The following is an 18,421-nucleotide window of genomic DNA, read 5'->3' as shown; positions in this document are numbered from 1 at the left end:
TTCGTTCAGGTAAACTGCAATGATTCAGGTGCTTCTGGGCACAGTTTGGCACAATGCATGACATTTCTAGTAAACAAAATAACTTTTCACAGACTAAGATTTTCGGTTATACTTTTAGATTTTTATTTTTTTTTTTAACTCTGCTTCAGTTAAATATGTCCTGGTGAAGTAGAAATGTTTTCCTGAAATGGTATAAGATTTAAATACCTGTTGTTTATGTATCTCAAATGTTCTTAAATGGTCCTACTTAGCAAAATTATATATTTTCCAGCAACTGCTTATAAATTTTTGCTGATTGTAGCGATGTCTATATCTATTGTGTGCTTATTTTATATTGGTAATAAACCACATTTTACACATGGCTTAATGACTCAACATCATTGCTAAATATAGAATTAAAGTGGAATTTTAAGAAGTTAAATGTATGCATCAAAAATTTGGTTTTGTAAACTAATCAAAAAGTCTAATTTTTTAAAGAAATTTATTTAAAGTCAGATTTCTTTTTTGTATGTGTTCATGTAATGACTGAAGAGGTTGGGTTGTCATAGGATTACTACAGTATGAAGGGCGGGAGGTTCTTTTTAACACATTTGTTTAGGATTGCCTTCGACTGTTCTAATTAAACAGTTCAACTGAAACATAATTAGTTCAACTCTTTTATTTTCTTTAGTCCAACTGTTTTTAATGTTCTTTTTTTGTTTCTGCATTTTTTATTTTATTTATTTTTTCCTACCTGCTTTGATTCTGTTTTATTTTCCTGTATTTTAATCATGTAAAGCACTTTGCATTGTCTTTGTACTGCATTGTGCTATACAAATAAATTTGCCTCGCCTTTAACAAGGGTTTAAAAGATATTTCAGTTTAAATATTAGGTAAATTCATGTCCATCTGATTGATACAGTGCGAACATTTATCAAGCTATTGTTTTTGCTCATGGGAATGAGTAACTTATAATAAATTATAGCTTTCACTCTTACACCCTGCAGTCTTTGTTTTAAAAGACTTTAACAATCATTTACTTCTTATACTCGTGATATATTTACTTACTATATACTTATGATATATGACTTACTTATATATTTCTGTTTTTCAGGTGTCTTTCTCTGTTTAAATGTAGGAAAATACACTTCTCATGCAAGTGAATGAGGTCAGACAGATAAATAACGTGTTCAAGTTCCACCTGTCTGCATTACCTCCCGCCTAAATCTCTTTTGTCTCCCTCTTCTACACCTCCTGTTGCATCCCTTGCTTTAATTATCTCCCTTTACAAACCTGGCATCTTCAAGCTCCATCAATGCTTCTTATTTTTCATCAATACAGCTGCAGTCTAAGCTCTCGACACCTGTCCAGTCACCATAGCAACCTCACCTCTGACAACAAAGAGCTCCGTAAGACAGGGCTCTCTGTATTCCCCTTGATTGGATATTGATTAAGCTTTTGTAATACATAATAGGATCAGAGGGATTGTGGAGCTTTGCTTGCCCAGGTCTTCTTTACACTTTCATAATCGTTTGTTATTTCAGAATTTGCATGTTAAGGAAGCTGGAAGGGAAATGTCCCACCCTTGGTCGGGGTTATTCCCACACTGTTTTGTGAAACTTACCAAATTTATTTCTTATACCTTTAAAAGGAAGCGAAGAAGAAAAAGACAAACTGAAATAAAAGTCTGAAAATGTGATGATTGCTCTTTTAGATTTGAGTGGCACAACTTTGGCTTTTATTCAGCAAAATGAGTTCTATTAAAGAAACTGCCTTTTGGAGTGTGCAGATTCTTTCAAATGCTTGAGGGTCTCTAATGGATGCACTGACAGTTTAATGGATACTAAAAGTCAAATTCTCAATGTATGGTAAGTGAATGAGAATATGGTAAATATTTCTGTTGGACGTTGTTAAGAAAGTGAAAGGGCATTATTCACAATCACTTTTAGACAAGTTAGAATGAGGCAGAGGTATACATTTAAAAGAATATAAAGTGATGGTCTACAGCCATTGACAGTTTTCTATTATCCAGTTATCCATTTTCCATCATGCTTATCCCAAGCGGGGTCGTGAGGGGTGCTGGTGGCTATCTCCAGCTGTCCACGGGCGAGAGGCAGTGTACACCCTCAACAGGTCACCAGTGCATTGCAGGGCAACAGAGAGACAAACAGGACAAACAACCATTCACGCACACACTCACACCTAAGGAGAATTTAAAGTAGAAACAGTCATGTTTTTGGAAAGAGGAAGCCCGAGTACCTGGAGAGAACCCGTACATGCTCACGGAGAACAGGCAAACTCAATGCAGAAAGACCCCGGGCCGAGAATCAAACCCAGAACATTCTTGCTGCAAGGCAGCACTGCTACCCAAATTTAGTAAGAAGATTCCATATAATATCCCAAATCATAATTATGATAAATTATTAGAATCCCACATCCGTAATAGGAAAATCAAAAAGACGATCTGTAAATCTGTAGAGTCATAGATTCCCAAACCACTAGAAGCTTAACATCTAATATGTGCACATAAAGTAGTCAAAGCTGCAAGAATTATATTGGTATTTGCACTTGTGTTGTACTTCACCTCAAACCGAAATCTTGTGCTATCTCTGCTATAGGCAGGGACTACTGGAGGACATAGGGACCACTTTTGTATCGTTCTGCTTCATTCTACCTCTATTCGCCAATTTTGCAGTATTTGTTAGTTCAACCTCTAACTTTATGCTCTCTCTGATTTTTGTCATCTTAGTAGCTTCTCCTGGTCTATTAACATTTGGCTTTGACACCATCCTAGAAAGAAACATCAGCTGTGCTGCTGTCATCAGCAATTTGTTTATATATCTTGCACTTGGGTTGTCTTTTAGTGTTGTCCTGTTTCTCTTACAGTGACTAACTGTATGATCACTCTTTCATCCTCTGACATGGGAACTGTCTCAGAGCTTGTCTGCTTGGTTGAGTCTTTCCTAGATAGGGGCCACATTTGGAGCTAGTTAACAGTTACCTTTTGTATCTCTGTTTCTTTTTTGTATGTCTGCTTCTCTCAACTTGAACCCCGGCCATTCTCAGCAGAAGGCCGCTGACACTGAACCAGCCTGCACCCAGGACAGTCCATGGACAACACAAGTAAGGCTTTCTTTTTACTTCAGTGTTTATAGTTCTGTTGCAAAAAGCGACAAGTTCAGATAAATCCAAGACTTTGAACTCACAGTTCTCTTTTCTTTCTTAATATTAATTTTATTATTTTCCTTTTTCAATCAAGCACAGAAGGTTTAGTACCTCAGAACTAGGCTATAAAACCAATTTCTATAAGCTACTAGATCTGGGGTGTCCAAATGGGAGCCAGGGGGTCATTTGATTTGAACCCCAACCCTAATCAACTAAAGAATAGAGTTACAGAACAGGGCTTGAATGTAGACAGGCTTATAATTCGAGGGGCAAGAAAATCCATCTTCTTTGCTCAATCTGTCAGGGTTGCGGTGGTGCTGGTACCTATAGCCATAGCAGTCTCTGGGCAAAATGCAGGGTACAAACTGGACAGGTCGCCAGTCCATCACAGGGCAACACAAACACCCATTTCCATGCACATATACACCTAAGGATAAGTTAGTGACACCAATTAACCAAAAAGACTGGATATACTGTTTCTGGACCTTGGGAGGATGCCATGCAACTACATGCAGAAAGTCAGGAAATTGACCTCCTTGCTGCAAGGCAACATTGCTACAATTGCACAACTGTGCAGCCCGTGCAAGAAAATTTCACTTGCAATTTCAAAAAATCTTAATAGCACTGTTTTTGATAAACACAACCTCTCTGTAGTATGCACAAAAGGAAATTGTATACTTTTTGTTTTAATAATGTGTGAATTAAAGAAAAATTAGCAACAACTCACAGAACTGGTTTATTAATCTCTCATTGTTTTATTGAAATTGTTTTATTGAAAACTGATTTGCTGTATGTCAGATAATCTTTAGCATCACAGTCCAAACTCCTGGTCTGTAAAAGATTTAGGAATAGTAAACATTCTGAAACAGTTTACACACTGCTGCATCCTAGGTGCAAAGAGGAGCATTATCACAGGCCCTTCCTCCAAGCAGCTGTGAGACCTTAAAGCCATTTTTTCCCCATGTTTTGCTGTAGTCTCTTAAGTTTGTATATGTACATGATGACTTCAAAAGCTATGAACAGATCTGAATAAAATTCTTACAGAAATATGCAACCCAGTTTAAGGAATAATCAATAAAATTTTTAGAGATGTTCCACATCAGAATCCAGAAGCAGGATTATTTTAAAGGATTCTTTAATATTATTTGGCAGAACTAGCAGTTCTCCCCTAAACCTGAGGGAAGCAGCAGTGACTATTGACAGCTTCAGTATGGAACTCAAAAAAGTCCAGAAGTATTTTACAGGAGACAAAAACACAGCAAAGGTGAGCCAGGCTACGCTCGAAGCCTTGATCTGTTGATCGAACAAGAAGCAGAGTGCAGATTGAATGAAGGTGATGGCAGAACAAATGGCAGAGGCTGCAGACACATGCTGTGCCTTATTCATAGGCTTATAAGGAAATTGTTAACAAAGGTGCACCTCATGCCAAGCAACAATTCATAAAAAGTCACAATATATAACAAAATATTTGGCAGAGGTCAGCGCTCTCGGAGGGCTTTTTTAGTTTTTTAATTACAGAGTTTGTGTGTGTTTTTCTGAGCACTTAAAAAAGCTATGGATAGATTTTAATTTTTTTTATTTGAGGTGTCACTCATTGCAAGAAACAATTCATTTAGGGTTGAAGTCACAATATGGTGCTTTTCTAGTGTTTATGGGACAGTTTTTGTGTGTGTTTGTAAGTCGGAGTAGAGAGAAAATCCATTAAATGTTTGTTATGATCCAGATTATAATCTGGATACAGGAATGTTTTTTGTGATTCTATAACATTTTGAGATAGGGAGCCTCAGTGTCGGACTAAAAAAGTCTGGAGGTATTTTACTGCAGACAAAAATGCAAAAAAAAAAAAAAAGGTAACAGTTTGTTAGCAGGAGCAGATGATTTTTTTTTTAAACAGAGGTGTGCCTCATGCCAAGGAACAATTCATTTTAATTTGATAATGATCCAAAACACGTGCAATTTCTAGTTGTAGGTGTTATAAGAGCTTGGGGAAAATGTTTCTACTAGTTATTATATTTTGTTTTATATTTTCACATGGTTTGATTCAACCGAATTTCCCCGTTGAGGAATGATACAAGGATAATTACATTTTATCTATAATCTTTTTTTTATTCTTAGGAAAAAGGGGCATTAGTAGATTTAAATAATGTGATATTAAAGTCAGGACATACTCTCAGAGTTACAAGAATTAAGGCAGAACTTTCCATTTGACTTCACCTACAGCTAAATAACAGTAGATTTAACATTACAGATAAAATACAGACACACAACTTCACCTCTCTAGACAGAGGACTGTACTTTAAAATTGGCAAATTTACAGTCAAGATTTTCAAAGACCATGAGAAGTATGAGCAACAGCTTTTCTACTCAACTATGAGAATTGGGGAAAAACCTAAAAATGGCAAAGAACCATGTTTTGAACCCTTTTTTTTTTTATACAACTCAAACAAGGATAAAGACAACAAAATGTAATAACTTTTCTCTATCCAATCCATACTTCATGATTATCCCTTACACCAAAACATCACAACAAATGGAACTGTCAAAAGACTCTTGTTGTTCAATTTTCTTTCCCCTGGCCCCCCTACCAGCGAAAAACAAACAAACGCCTGTTAGCACATTTCATCAGCTTTAGGGGTTACAGAACAGATTGAGTATCGACAACGGTGGCTGTCGAGGCTTATGGCTCAAAGGCAACCGTAGAGGAAAATCTCAGGAGTAGGAGATGCAATCGAAAGGACCAAAATAATTCAACAGGACGCGCTCTAGGAACAATCCAGTTTGTCATGTGGAATCGTAGAGTGTCTTGCAGCACAATGAGAGATGGTCCCCAAGGACTCCGATCAGGAGTCTGCGTGTGAATGGGTAGGAGTTAGTGCCCCGGCTGACCACTCGTTACCTTTTTATCACCTGCAAATTTAGCAACCATAAATCTTTTTCCACACCAATGAAGCTACACAGATGCACAAAGGAGACCCATAAACAAGAAATTATGTGCAGCGTCTAGGGATGGCTTGGTCATTGATGTTTCCTCATGTATTATACTCTATTCTCAGAACAGATAATGGGACTGAGTTTTCTTCTACTGCCAGTAGTGTTTTTAGCTATATGGCACACCGTTGGGGAGGCTATTCTATCGCATTACAAGTTCTGAAAAGCTTAAGATTTTCTCCTATGAAATAACTTTTAATTATCCTTTCGTCCAGTCAATATGAACTTGACTGGACAAACTTGGCTTGTCCCTGTACACTTTATTGATAAAAAACAGGTCTGGAAAAGAGGAATGTTTTCCTTTGATTGTGCTTTATGCTTATGGTTATGACTCACTATCTTTCTTGTACTGTAAAAATGAAATAAAAAGTATATGCTCCTGTAGATTTCTACAGTTTGTTTTTCTTTTTTATGCATTATTTTTCCCAAACTTAAATGTCTAAAATAAAGCTTTTTTTTTTATTAAGCAGACATTAAGAGAATAAATTTGAATGCAATGTTTTAGCGATGATCTGAAGCACTGAGGGAATATAACTTGGTTGTTTTGAGGCTCCAGTTGCTTGGGGGTCATTTCACTTACCAGGGCTGTGACATCCTCCATGTCTTCCTCTGGTCATTGGTGTCATGGCATTGGCTTATTCTTATAGGACACTTCTTAACAAAAGGCCACTAAGACATACTCAGACAGGTCGATACTCAAAACATACAAATATACTGTATTAAGTAGTTTTAGATATAACTTGTAATTAGTGTAGTACAGTTTTCATTGATGTAGTTGTTACAATATGCATTGTTTGTTTATTTCCCAAACACTTCCACTCTGGGTCTCTGAGCAAGACCCTTAACCTCACACTGCTCCCTGGGCGCCCCACAATGGCAGCCCACTGCTACCTAAGCGGATTGGTTAAATGCAGAAGTAAATTTCTCCAATGTTAGTTCTATAAAGTATGATTATTTTTATTATTATGTATTATGGACAAGGTGTAAGACTTACCAGAGGCTTTATAAAACAAACAAACCAACAAACAGTTTAGTTTTAGTAATTTAAACACTATTTTTCACAGCATGCCTGTGTGCAATGCTTACTTTTCTTGTATTGTTTTGGCAAATATATATATATATATCTTAACCATAGTCACGGTAAACTATAAGCAATGTTATGTTATTAACAAATGTTTACTTGCCTTTTAAGTTGTGGGGAAGCGGCTGTTCCAACCATTGCCTTTCCAAATTCTCCCGAGTGGTGCCCGACTTTACGCGAGTGATAAAGTGAATGTGATTGGTTGTTTATCAAGGGAGCGGGATTGTTGTGGCGGAACGTTGCTAAGCAAGTTGGATTGTGGCCGGTGTCTCAGAAGCATCTTGCTAACCATTTAGCAACTTAGTGCTAGCAGGTTCCCGATTACATTGGTACTAAGTACCTCTGAGCAACGACACTGTCAAGGAACACTATGGACAGGGGAAACATGCAAGAGGAAGATAGTTTTGTGTCGGAGGTCGTGGAGGAGTCTCCTCCATCATACTTTTTTTATAAGAGGACGCCAGAGCGGCAGAAGCTTGGTTTGGTGTAGAAAGCTTACAGTCGTACATCTTTGAGCCCTTACCTTGCAATGCTGCCAGTTCTGTTAGCTCTACGCCTGCCGAAGAAACAGACGTCCATCCCTGTGAACACTGGGACATAACTCAATGGTCAAGTAAATAATTCTTATTTCAACGCTTGCAAATACTAGCTGCGACATATGAATCAAGATGCTATGACCGAAAAATTTGACAGATGACTGTTAATATATGATTGGCCAAATTTAGGTGTACAAGCTGACGTAAAACTAACTTGCGGGAAAAAAAAACAGGTTTTTTTTCAACCCCTTGAAGCCTGAGTTGATATACATGTCCATATTAAAAGACATTTTGTGCGTGTTTTTCCCCTTCAATGGGATGCCAAATTAAAATAGTTAATGTTACTAAATAAATAGAAATGAAGATAAAGTATATTTTGTGTCAGCAGTTATAATTACATAATAACATACACCGTGACTAGCATTGGGGTGATGCAAAAACGTTATGTTTGCCTACACTGCAAAAATGTTTTTGTGAAAATTGTTAAAATAAGTGTCTTATAATAAGCATTTATTAAAGTAAGATAATTAGATATTATGCAGTTGAAACAAGAGACTGTGGCTGTTTTTTTTTTTGTTTTTTGTTTTTTTAAATGTACATTGTCTTGTTCCAATGGCAAAGTATCTCACTTACAGCCTCAATTCAAGAAAAAAATGCTCCTATTTTAAGAAAAATTTATTTACTTAGATTTACATTTTTGCAGTGTAAAACAAGTGGTTTGTTGCTTATTAGCAACAACAGGCATCAAGGGATTAAATAGAAGTTATCTAAATTTTGGGGAAATATTGTCTGATAAACAGTACATTTATATAACATTTAAGCATAAATGATTTGACATTTAAATATGATTTCCCTACAACTTTAAAAAGAACCAGTTTTGTGTAATTCTGACACTCCTTCTTCCTCAGCAGTTCTGAATCATTACATAGGAACGGTGCCACCGTGTAATGCCGAAGTCCCTTGATTACCAATCCAGTATTATACATCAGTGCTGTGGCCTTTTCATTCTGGCATAAAACCAACTTCACTAAAATTTCATGATAATATAAAAAAAGTAATTGTGTGCTGCTGCTTTGGTGCGATCAGTTACAGAATTAGAAATGAACCTAAATCAGATTGTGGTTATGCAACAGGAAAACAGTTATAGGAATACCACCGAGTGCATCTCTAAAAAATTTTAATGTTTTTTTGCATGGCCTGAAACTGACAAGGCATGCAAAAAAGTTGATTTGTCTGTATTACTGAAAACAAACAATAAAACTCCTCTATGTACTCATTGGCAGTTGTTGCATATTGATAACAGATTTCTTCAGTTGATATAACTTGATATAACATGATATAACATTTGATTTAACATTTGACTTTATATAACATTTGTTAGCAAAGTCTTCAATAGGGGAGAATTAAGAGTAAAAGCTATAACTGATTTTCTCCTGCTAAGTTATGCTGATAACCAGCAGCTCTCATAGAATCTGATATTGTTACTGCTGTAAAATATCCTGAAGACAAGCACAGGATATCCATTTTCCTTTAATCCATTCACAATTTATTCTGCTCTCTCTTTCAATCTCCCTTCCATTTATTATGCATTATTCGCCCTTTTTAAACTATTCTCTACTAACCGTCTTATCTAATTTGGTATTCGGATATGGTTAGAGCTGTTAGCTCAATTAATACAATGACATGCCCTCTGCAATACACGTTATATTGGGACATATACTCCTTCAAAGCTCTGCACACAGCATAAATCCATACCATAAAAAAAAATCTTTTTTCCAGACTTTTTAAATGAATAACAGAGACAAAAGAAGGTTTTTATCTTCTACAGGACTGTGCTTTATTTTAGTCTAAGCAGAATATAATAACTAGAGAACTACGGTGTTCAGGATCACTATGGGAATTATCATCCCGAACCAGGGAAACGGGCCCCAGCCAGTGGTATTTAAATTACATTTCTGTTTAAAACAAAAAGCAAAAACAATAACTAAAAGTTTTCAAGTCAAAGTAAAGACATGACTTTTTTTTTTGTACCAAAAATTATGATGACAAAATTTTAAACATTAAATGAAAATTGAAATTACACAGTGAAGCTGGGAATGAAATGATTTATATTACAAAGAATACAAATGACTTATAATGAACACTTTACAGGTTCACATGAACAGTTGATTGAAGCAAACTACTCAGCTAGCTGAGCTTGTTTACATTTTGGTCCTTGTAACCAATGGAAACAGAGGTGGATGACCACGTCCATATTTGTGTTAAAATGGGCTTGAGGCTAAAACAGTATCTGACTAAATGTTTGCTTTAAAGAGCTTTTGGCGTCCTCTGAATAAAGTGTCTGACCACTGTTCACAGGTAGTGTTGGGTTTAAGGCAAAATTCCCCAATCACTTCCAAACCAACTTAACTGGAGCAAAACCGTGTCACGTGATCTACTGTTGGCACAGTGTCCTTGGAGGATTGAGTCACATTAAGCAAAAAGCGGTGGTTGAAACACGCCTTAGGAAGGAACAGAAAATATTAAACCCAGAGACATGTCAATGGTGACAAATAACCCTGAAAAAATAAACACATAAAAAGTGTAGGAATACAGGACACCAACAGTGGTTAAAAGACATTAAGATATGACAGCATAGGTCCCAAAACCAATAGGATTGAAACATTTGGAATTTTTTTTGTCTTTCTGTTTTTCTTCAATTTTTTTTTCTTAGCAGTCATACTGTGTTTGACTTGTAAAAAGATTTTTCTCCCCTTTTTAAGCAACCCCAAACCACTAGGACTCAGTTGTGCAATAACCTTTTTTTTCTTCATTTTACTAAATCCATCAATCATCCTTTTACAATGCAGCTTGCTAATTCCTGTATTGATTTAAAAGCTGTTACAGAGAAAAATCTCTTAGAACTTGTCAATCCACAGGAGAATTCACACAGGGCTTTTGTGGCAACAGAAATATAAAAACTCATCAAAGGATATCCTAATAAACTTGTAACAATGGGTTTGCCCAGCTTCAGCTGATGATATCATAAAAACAAAACAGAAAAAAAAAACATTAAGATGAGTATAAAAATCCCCCATTTTTAAACAACAGTGTTTCACTTTACAAGAAATAAAATCATTGTATCTTATGTTTTTGATAAATTATTCCATAAGTCCCTTTTCTTAGTTTCACTGAAATATATTAACTATTCTTTTATTTTATTTTTTTTATGTTTGAACATGATCTAATGTACGGCCTATAAAGAAAGATAAACAGAATTTAAAAATAAGCTATATTGTATGTACAGGTATAATGCAGCTGTCTGGTTAGGAGAGCAGTGAGACTGGATCAAGCAAGCACTGATTTCTGCGCTGGTTACTCTGTTGTCTGACCCTTCCTCCAGTGTCAGCCAGATCATGTATGTATTGTTTTAAACCTTGTGCATTAAATGCCTGAATCCAAAATGATTTATGTACATGCTAAATAAACTGTTACCTCAAGTCTCTTCTTTAAAAGGAAAAGCCTCTGTAACTGCTGCAAAATTCTAAAGTTTTCATTGTGATTTATTTTAAAATAAATGTCTAGTGGTAGTTAATGCTTTCTTCTCCTTTTGCCACTCTCTGTCAGGCATGGAACATTCAGACGAATGAACTCTACTTTCACTGCCATATCTGTTCATCAGCCCCAATTGAACTAATCCAATTACTGCACTGGCAATCTTTCTTCTGTCAGAAAAAAACATGACATGACGGTGTACATAGAATCTTAATTAATGGATCACTCTGGGGCCAGGGCTTAGGTCTGACACTAAGTCAAACAATTTCCAAGCCTTGGTCTGACGCTTACGGTTATAGGATGCATGTTCACAGCCCAAACCTAAGGGGCTTAAGAGGACTTGAGCTCTCCTAAATCCCTGCACTGCTGTGGATACATTTTATATTGACATCATTGTCCCACAGAGTTGAGCTTCTCAATACAAGTCGCTATTGAGCCTTGCCCTTGTTAGTTTTTTAAATGCTATTTACATTAAGGAATACAGAAAAAAAGTCTTGATCTCTGCTTCTTGGTGTTCTTAAATGTTGCTACCCAAAATTGGAATCGATCACTGTGCATTCTGGCTAATATTAGCATCAATGTCTTGGTAATCTTTTGCTCGACCTCTTCAGGATCAGGGGTGAGGCAAGGCTCTGAACCTCTCCACTAATCATGACATCTTAATGCCTGATGCCCTGAGCATTGGGAGCGATTTTGTGGAGTTTCAGTTTAGCACACAACACCCCCCACTTTCACCAATTCTACTTAGTGCCCATTTCACCTATTCCTTTCCACCATCTTTTTCTATCCAAAATTCAATTTTCAGGACAAAAACCTTTTTAGGGCCGAAATGAGTCAACGGGACGGCTCTCTCCCAAAGCAGCTATTAAATGAGAGGCATTAATTTCTTCCCTTCTGTCCAACAGATTCCTTTAATTATCTCTCTACTTTCAGTCAATTAGATTTTGCTTCCTTTCCTTGACAATCACTGCTATTTCAGGGTGTTATGCACTCAGTGGGTTGGATATTCATACTCCGCTCTATTCCTCTAAGGATATATGCTACACTAAACAACAAGCTGTGTAAGTAATAATATGCATGCATGCTTTTTGTTTCCTGGCTGATACATCACTCGTACATCTCATTATTTTAGAAACTAATTTTAAGTTCTTATCAAAAGACAACAAATCATATCTACAGAAATATTACCTTGCACAGATTGAATGATGATACACTACAATGCCTTGAAAAAGCACTATAGCCCTTGAGCTTTTCTACATTTTGTTGTCAACAACTACAAACTTCAAAAATGTTTACTGGATTTCTTGGTGCTTGGTTTGAAATCTGAAAAGTGTGGAACAAATGCATTTAGCCCCATTTAAAAAAGATTCACCTAGGAATTAGTGCAACTAATTTCCTTAAAAAACAATTAGTGAACTACATAATAATTCGTAAACATGTGATTTAATCACAATAGAAATACAGCTGTTCTGTGAAGGCCTCAAAGGTTTGGTAGGGAATATGGGGGAGCAAACAAAATCACAAAGATCAAGAAACCCCAAATAAAGGGTCAAAAAAAATATTTGTGAATAAATTTAAAGCAGGGTTTGGTAACAAATCGATAGTTCATGCTATAATCATAGCACAAACACTGCTAAATTACTCATTTAGAAAATGGAAAGTGTATGAAAGACATTAAAATATTCTAAAATTATTACCTAAACTGACTGGTCTGAGAACATTCATTACAAAAAGGAAAACTATGGTTACTCTGATGTAACTACAGAGAGCCATGTAATAACATATAACATAAAATAGTAGTTGTACATTTAACAAATCTCTCTAGAGAGATGGAGAAGTTGGGTCATTAAAAGGAAAAGGCCATTTGAAGAACAAAATTAAAGTTTACCACTTTTGTGAAGAGTAAACGGCCAACATCTGGAAGAAAATGTTTGGGTCAGATTAGGACAAAATGTCCTAATACGGTAAATATGCTGGGGTTCTTTAGGCCTGTTGGGACACCAATACCCTGAACATACTATACACTTCATGGATCATGGCGATGGAAGCATCATGTTGCAGAAGTGCTTCACTAAAGCAAATGAGGTTATGTTTCTTAGCTAATCAAAAGATAGATGCAACTAAAGTCAAGTCAATTCTGGAAAAAAAAAAAAAATTACAAAAGACTTGGGCAAAGGCTCCTCTTCCCACAATGGAATCAGCCAAGCGTAGCAGCCAGAGCTGCTAAATTAAGGTCCAGATGCAAATCCAGATAGGAAGATTGTAACACTTAAAGATCCATGTTTACAGATATTTTCGATCCAGGCTGTAAGAGCTTTAACCATTTTGCAAACAGTTCTTCTCTTTAAATGTGCAAAACATAACCTTTAATATATTTACACTCAAACAGGACTGACTTAGGGGGGCTGAATACAGATGTATGCCACACACATAATAATAATGTGTGCATTTATGTTCATTTTACAACTTTGTATTGCACCTCAAATTAACCAGTAATATATATTGAAGTTTGTGTTTGTAACATAACATTTGAAATAGTTGAAGTTTGAAGTAAACCTTTATTCAGCATTGTGTTATTTTAACTGCCAGCCAGTTTTTACTTGTATTGTATATAAGCTGGGGTGTGCTTGCATTGTTGCCATTTCTTAGGGCCCACAGAAATAAATCTTGAAAGAATCTCAACCAGCAAAGTTTGACTATTAAAACAACCTTTTTGTCTGAGTTTGGCCATTCCATCTTAAGTGTGTCACTGTTTCAGCTTTTAATGCTTACACCTTAACATTATACTTCCCATGGTGTATAGGTAATCTGAACACCGTTGTTAAAGCTGCTGAAGTGCTGGTTTCACATTTCTCTAATTTAACTCTGGCATAGCAGGTACATGCTACATGTACATGGTACTATCAGCCAACCAAGACAGCAGGAGGCTAAGCTGGTCTGGAATTTGGCTCACTGGGGACTCAACCTGCTATTAGGAGAGGGAGCACTACAGCATCTGATTTAAGACAGAAAAGTTCATTGGAGCGTGCATGCAAGCTCTATGTTACTGAGTGCATTTTAGGGATTGCCAAGACAAGCATGGAACATTCAATTGCTCATTGAATATTACTCTGCCAATTGAGGGCGTCTGCTTCAAGTAGATAATAAACACAAACTGTTCGGAGGACAAAGCCTTTTCAACCCACTTCATGTACTCTTCAGAATTTATATCAAAAGTTAATGTGGGATAGAAGAAGAAATTGTACTTAATTCAGTTGAAAAATAAACATGTCATTTGTTGGACATCATTCGGAAAAGCTGTGCTTCTGCATATCTTGTTATAGCTGAGCAAAACTGTGCTTTGGAGATCCCTTAGCAAAAGTAGAAAGAGAAAAAAACAACTCTGAGCAAGTTTTTCTTGTAAATTGCTTGACCTCTGTTGCCAACTGCTGAGAAGCAATTTTTTTGCGGATAAAAAAAAGAATTTCAATAACACAGGCCACGCAGCAGCTGCTGTAGAACAACTAGGCATTTCCCACAGAAATATAAGTTCTAAGCGTCTTTACAACCAAGTGTTTTTTGCATCCTTTGTTGAGAAGGAAAATATTTTTTTGCTTTATGTTGCCCTTCTATTTTAGTTTTCTTTTAGAACTACTAATCTGCTCTTTGAGTTTAACACCAATATGGAATGTTTTGTTCTGCATCCCCCATCCGATGAGTAAATTTGGCTGTGTTAGCCGTGCCAGGTCAGCTGTCAGCAGCCTTGCCAAGAAGTATGCACAGACATAATTCTCCCTAATCTTCCTTCTGTCATCCATGTGCATGTTGGGAACCATCTCTCCCATCATTCAGTCCAAGTGATTATCCCTGTGATTTTTCACTTGGTTGCTGCTAATGTATAGAGGCTTATGATTACAGAGTGATTACAGAAAGGTGAAAAGCATGTCTAATATAGTGCTAGATAATTGAAGGGTAGTGGGCCCAGGCATTAGTGGGGTTAGACATTTCTGTTCCTGGGGGAATGGTGGTGAATAGTTATTTCTTAGTTTTAAAAGGCATGGCTGGAATTCAAAAACTGAAAACGTAACTAAAAGATGAGATGATACTAAAGCTTGGATGAAGAACTTCAGAGCATTTAAATGACAGAAGGGGCTCATTAAAAAAGTGGTATATGCTTGTACCTTTCATTGTTTGACCCCTTCTCTTCGTTTGACTAAAATCTGTCCTGTAACTAAAAAAGGAAAAGGCAAGTAGAACAGTTTAAAAAGTAATAACGGACTATTTGGAATGGGGCCTAAAGAGCTCAAAGTTGGTCCAATTGAATTTCCAATTACTGGTTCTTTGGAAGCATATATCACAAATCCATAATATTTTTTCACCAAGGGCATGATTAGTATTTCTAATTTTGTCAGCATCATGCTGCAACAGCCTTGAAGGATCATCAAAGAGGGATGTAAATGTGATAAGCTGTTGATTTCCTCTCTTCCTGCTTGACTCCTTCTTGCCTTGTCCTGCCTCTCAATGCCAGCTGTCGGTACTCAGAAGGGCTGGTATAAGGATGTGAACTGGTGTTCTGCAGAGCAAATTAGGAAGTGCTCATAGTGACTGAAAACAACCAGTACTCCTCCCTGACTCCAAACATATCGATTGGGCTTTACAGAAGAGTGCAAATGTACAGCTCAAAAACTGTCAAAAAAGGGTAAAAGGACTCTTAGTCAAAAAGTGACAGCACTGTAGTTCTTTGCTCTAAAAAGCTATAGATCATCTGAGTGAAGATGACAAGGAGCTACTACAGTTCTTAGGTTAAGCCTGTTAGGGGGGCAGCTTTTTTTCAATAAGTTTCATGTATTACATAGGAGGAAAACAAATACATGGGGTAACCAGTTTAGAGTAGATTTTTTTTTATAATTTAGGTGTAACATAGTTTAATGAGCTTTTAAAAACTATACTCCTTTTCCATTTGTGTGTTTAGTTTGGGTTTTTGTATCTAATAAAAGACAAGATTTGATTTTCATCAGTATAAATAGAAGCGCCTCAAGCAGAGACGAACAGCCTTGGCTTGTCCTTCAGACATTGCTGTTTTGTTTTTTTACTTGGGGAGAGTACCACAAGAAGAGTTCATTACTAACCACAGTTCATTTTGCTGGCAGTTTCAGTAGCTGTTGCCTTACTCCTCCTCTTAAGCTTTTTCACTGTTTTCTTCATGGTCACCCGTCACCTTTTTATTCCTTTCGTTTCAACAATGTGTGGCTTCAAAATACATTATGATGCAATACAAAAGGTCAAGAGGAATGACGAGAAAGAAAGAAAAAAAAAACACGCCTTGTCCATTTGACTTGGTCTTTATGGTGGATTGTCGCTTGAACACAAAGGCTAGTGAGATTCCTTAAACATCTGCACACTGTCCTGCACAGACATTGGGGAGTTCAGTCTTTTATCTCTCTTGTTTTCCTTTTTCGTCAGCTAGATCTCTTCAGCTGTCAGAGAGTGCAATGCCTTAAACATCATGATGAGTGGGATATCCAGTGGCCGTTACCTTTACATCAAAGGAAGAAAAAAAAAACAAGACACAACTCCCAAAAGCATGGATAAAGATTTTTTGTACTCTCTCTTTCACCAACTTTTGATGACAAATTAAAATTCTTTTTCAACAGCAAAATTTTGCAAATGTACTTTTTCTAGTCTACATCACTATTCTACCACCTTGTGCTAAATCAGCATCCAGAGCAAAAGGTCGGCCCCTGTACTATGTTTCCATGTCTTTTTTTTTTTTTTTTTACATCATTTCCATCTTTGCTCTAACAGTAAGCCACTGGATATTGATTTAATGATCTTTTTTTTTGACTATGAGTAAATACTTGCAGCTACAAGGTATGAGTTTTTAAATATATATTTATATATTTATAATCTTTTAAAAAGCATTTAGTCCTTTGGTCCCTATTTCCTAAGGAATGATGCATGTAAATTATCCTGGATTTCCCCAATCTTCTCCTCTTCTTCATGTTTCTCCACTTTTGATGCAGAGCTTGCCCTGTCACAGAGCACAACACCTGTGTAGGCACAAAAACCAAAATGGCAGCAGGCTGGTGTGTATGTGTTTGTGTATTGGTGTGTGTATGTGTGTGCACATATGCATGAATTTGCTTCAGTTCTTGTGTTGGCATTTGCACGTATTTATACATGTACAGAGTCTTTTTTTTTAAGTTTTCATTCATTAAGTGCAGCTTCTTTAATTTTTTGTATGTTTGGTTTATTTTTTTTTTTTATATCTTTAAGTGAGTTTATCTGTATCCTGTGTCAGTATGCATGCTTTGAGCATAATGAGTCTATAAAGTAGTTTTTTTGTTTTTTCTTTTTTTATCATGTCTAAAAAACAGCAGCAAAAAGTTGGTCTCTGCAAAAATCTTCTTCCACAGATGCCAAAGCAAATAGGGAAAAGAGAGGCATTTGCGAAGAAAGAAAAAAACTAAAATGATAATAAAAAATAACAACTCTGGGATCCTTCTTTCAGTCACCCAATCTTTCAGCGGCTTTCCAGGAGGATCAAGGGACCACCCTTTCTTCATGATATGTAGCAGAACGAGGAGTCTTTGTACTTTTACTGCACTTGTGGAAATAAGGTGTTGTGGCCCTTCATCCTGTGACATAGAGAGAGAAAAAGAGAAATAGACAGGGAAGAATAAGGTGAGTGGAATCAGGAAGGCTGCAGCAAACATGCTCAGGGTTGCTGGCTCCTGGTTATCACACAGACTGACAGGCACAGCCAACAGCGTGAGGAACAGACGGGAAGAAGAAGAAAAAAGAAACAAAGTGTGTCAATCACAGCCAGAAATAAGTGGGCTAAAGGTGGGGTGGGAGATCTGTGTTAAAACCATATGGAACAGACATCTACACTGTGACAGCACTAATCCAAGGAAGGCATGATTTAAACTGGCGGTATTTTGGTTAGAAAAGAGAAGGCACTAGAGACATTAATGTGATTCATCTCTTTGTGAATTCTCTACAAACAAACTACAAAAGAGCATGAGAGATAAAAAAGAAGAAAAAAAGCATTAAACAGCATTAAATTGTGTAATAATTACAGTGACAGAGACTAAATGGTTAGAAAAGACACAAGTCCACGTGTCATCAAATAGCCGCTAATTTGAAAACCCTACAA

General features: G+C 36.5%; 1 protein-coding gene across 5 annotated transcripts in view; it reads right to left on the bottom strand.

The window, feature by feature from the left end:
• Positions 1-10,491: 10,491 nt before the first annotated feature.
• Positions 10,492-18,421, bottom strand: part of celf6 (CUGBP, Elav-like family member 6) — a 191,243-nt gene continuing 183,313 nt past the window's right edge. For all 5 annotated transcript variants that reach the window (XM_015391661.1, XM_015391684.1, XM_015391669.1 and 2 more), the window contains exon 13: positions 10,492-17,900. The gene's annotated coding sequence lies outside the window, so the exon portion shown is untranslated. The remainder of the gene's footprint in view (positions 17,901-18,421) is intronic.

The sequence above is a fragment of the Cyprinodon variegatus genome, unplaced genomic scaffold, assembly GCF_000732505.1.
Source record: "Cyprinodon variegatus isolate N-32 unplaced genomic scaffold, C_variegatus-1.0 Scaffold22, whole genome shotgun sequence".
Classification (NCBI taxonomy): Eukaryota; Metazoa; Chordata; class Actinopteri; order Cyprinodontiformes; family Cyprinodontidae; genus Cyprinodon; species Cyprinodon variegatus.
This window is presented reverse-complemented; position numbering and strand designations above follow the sequence as displayed.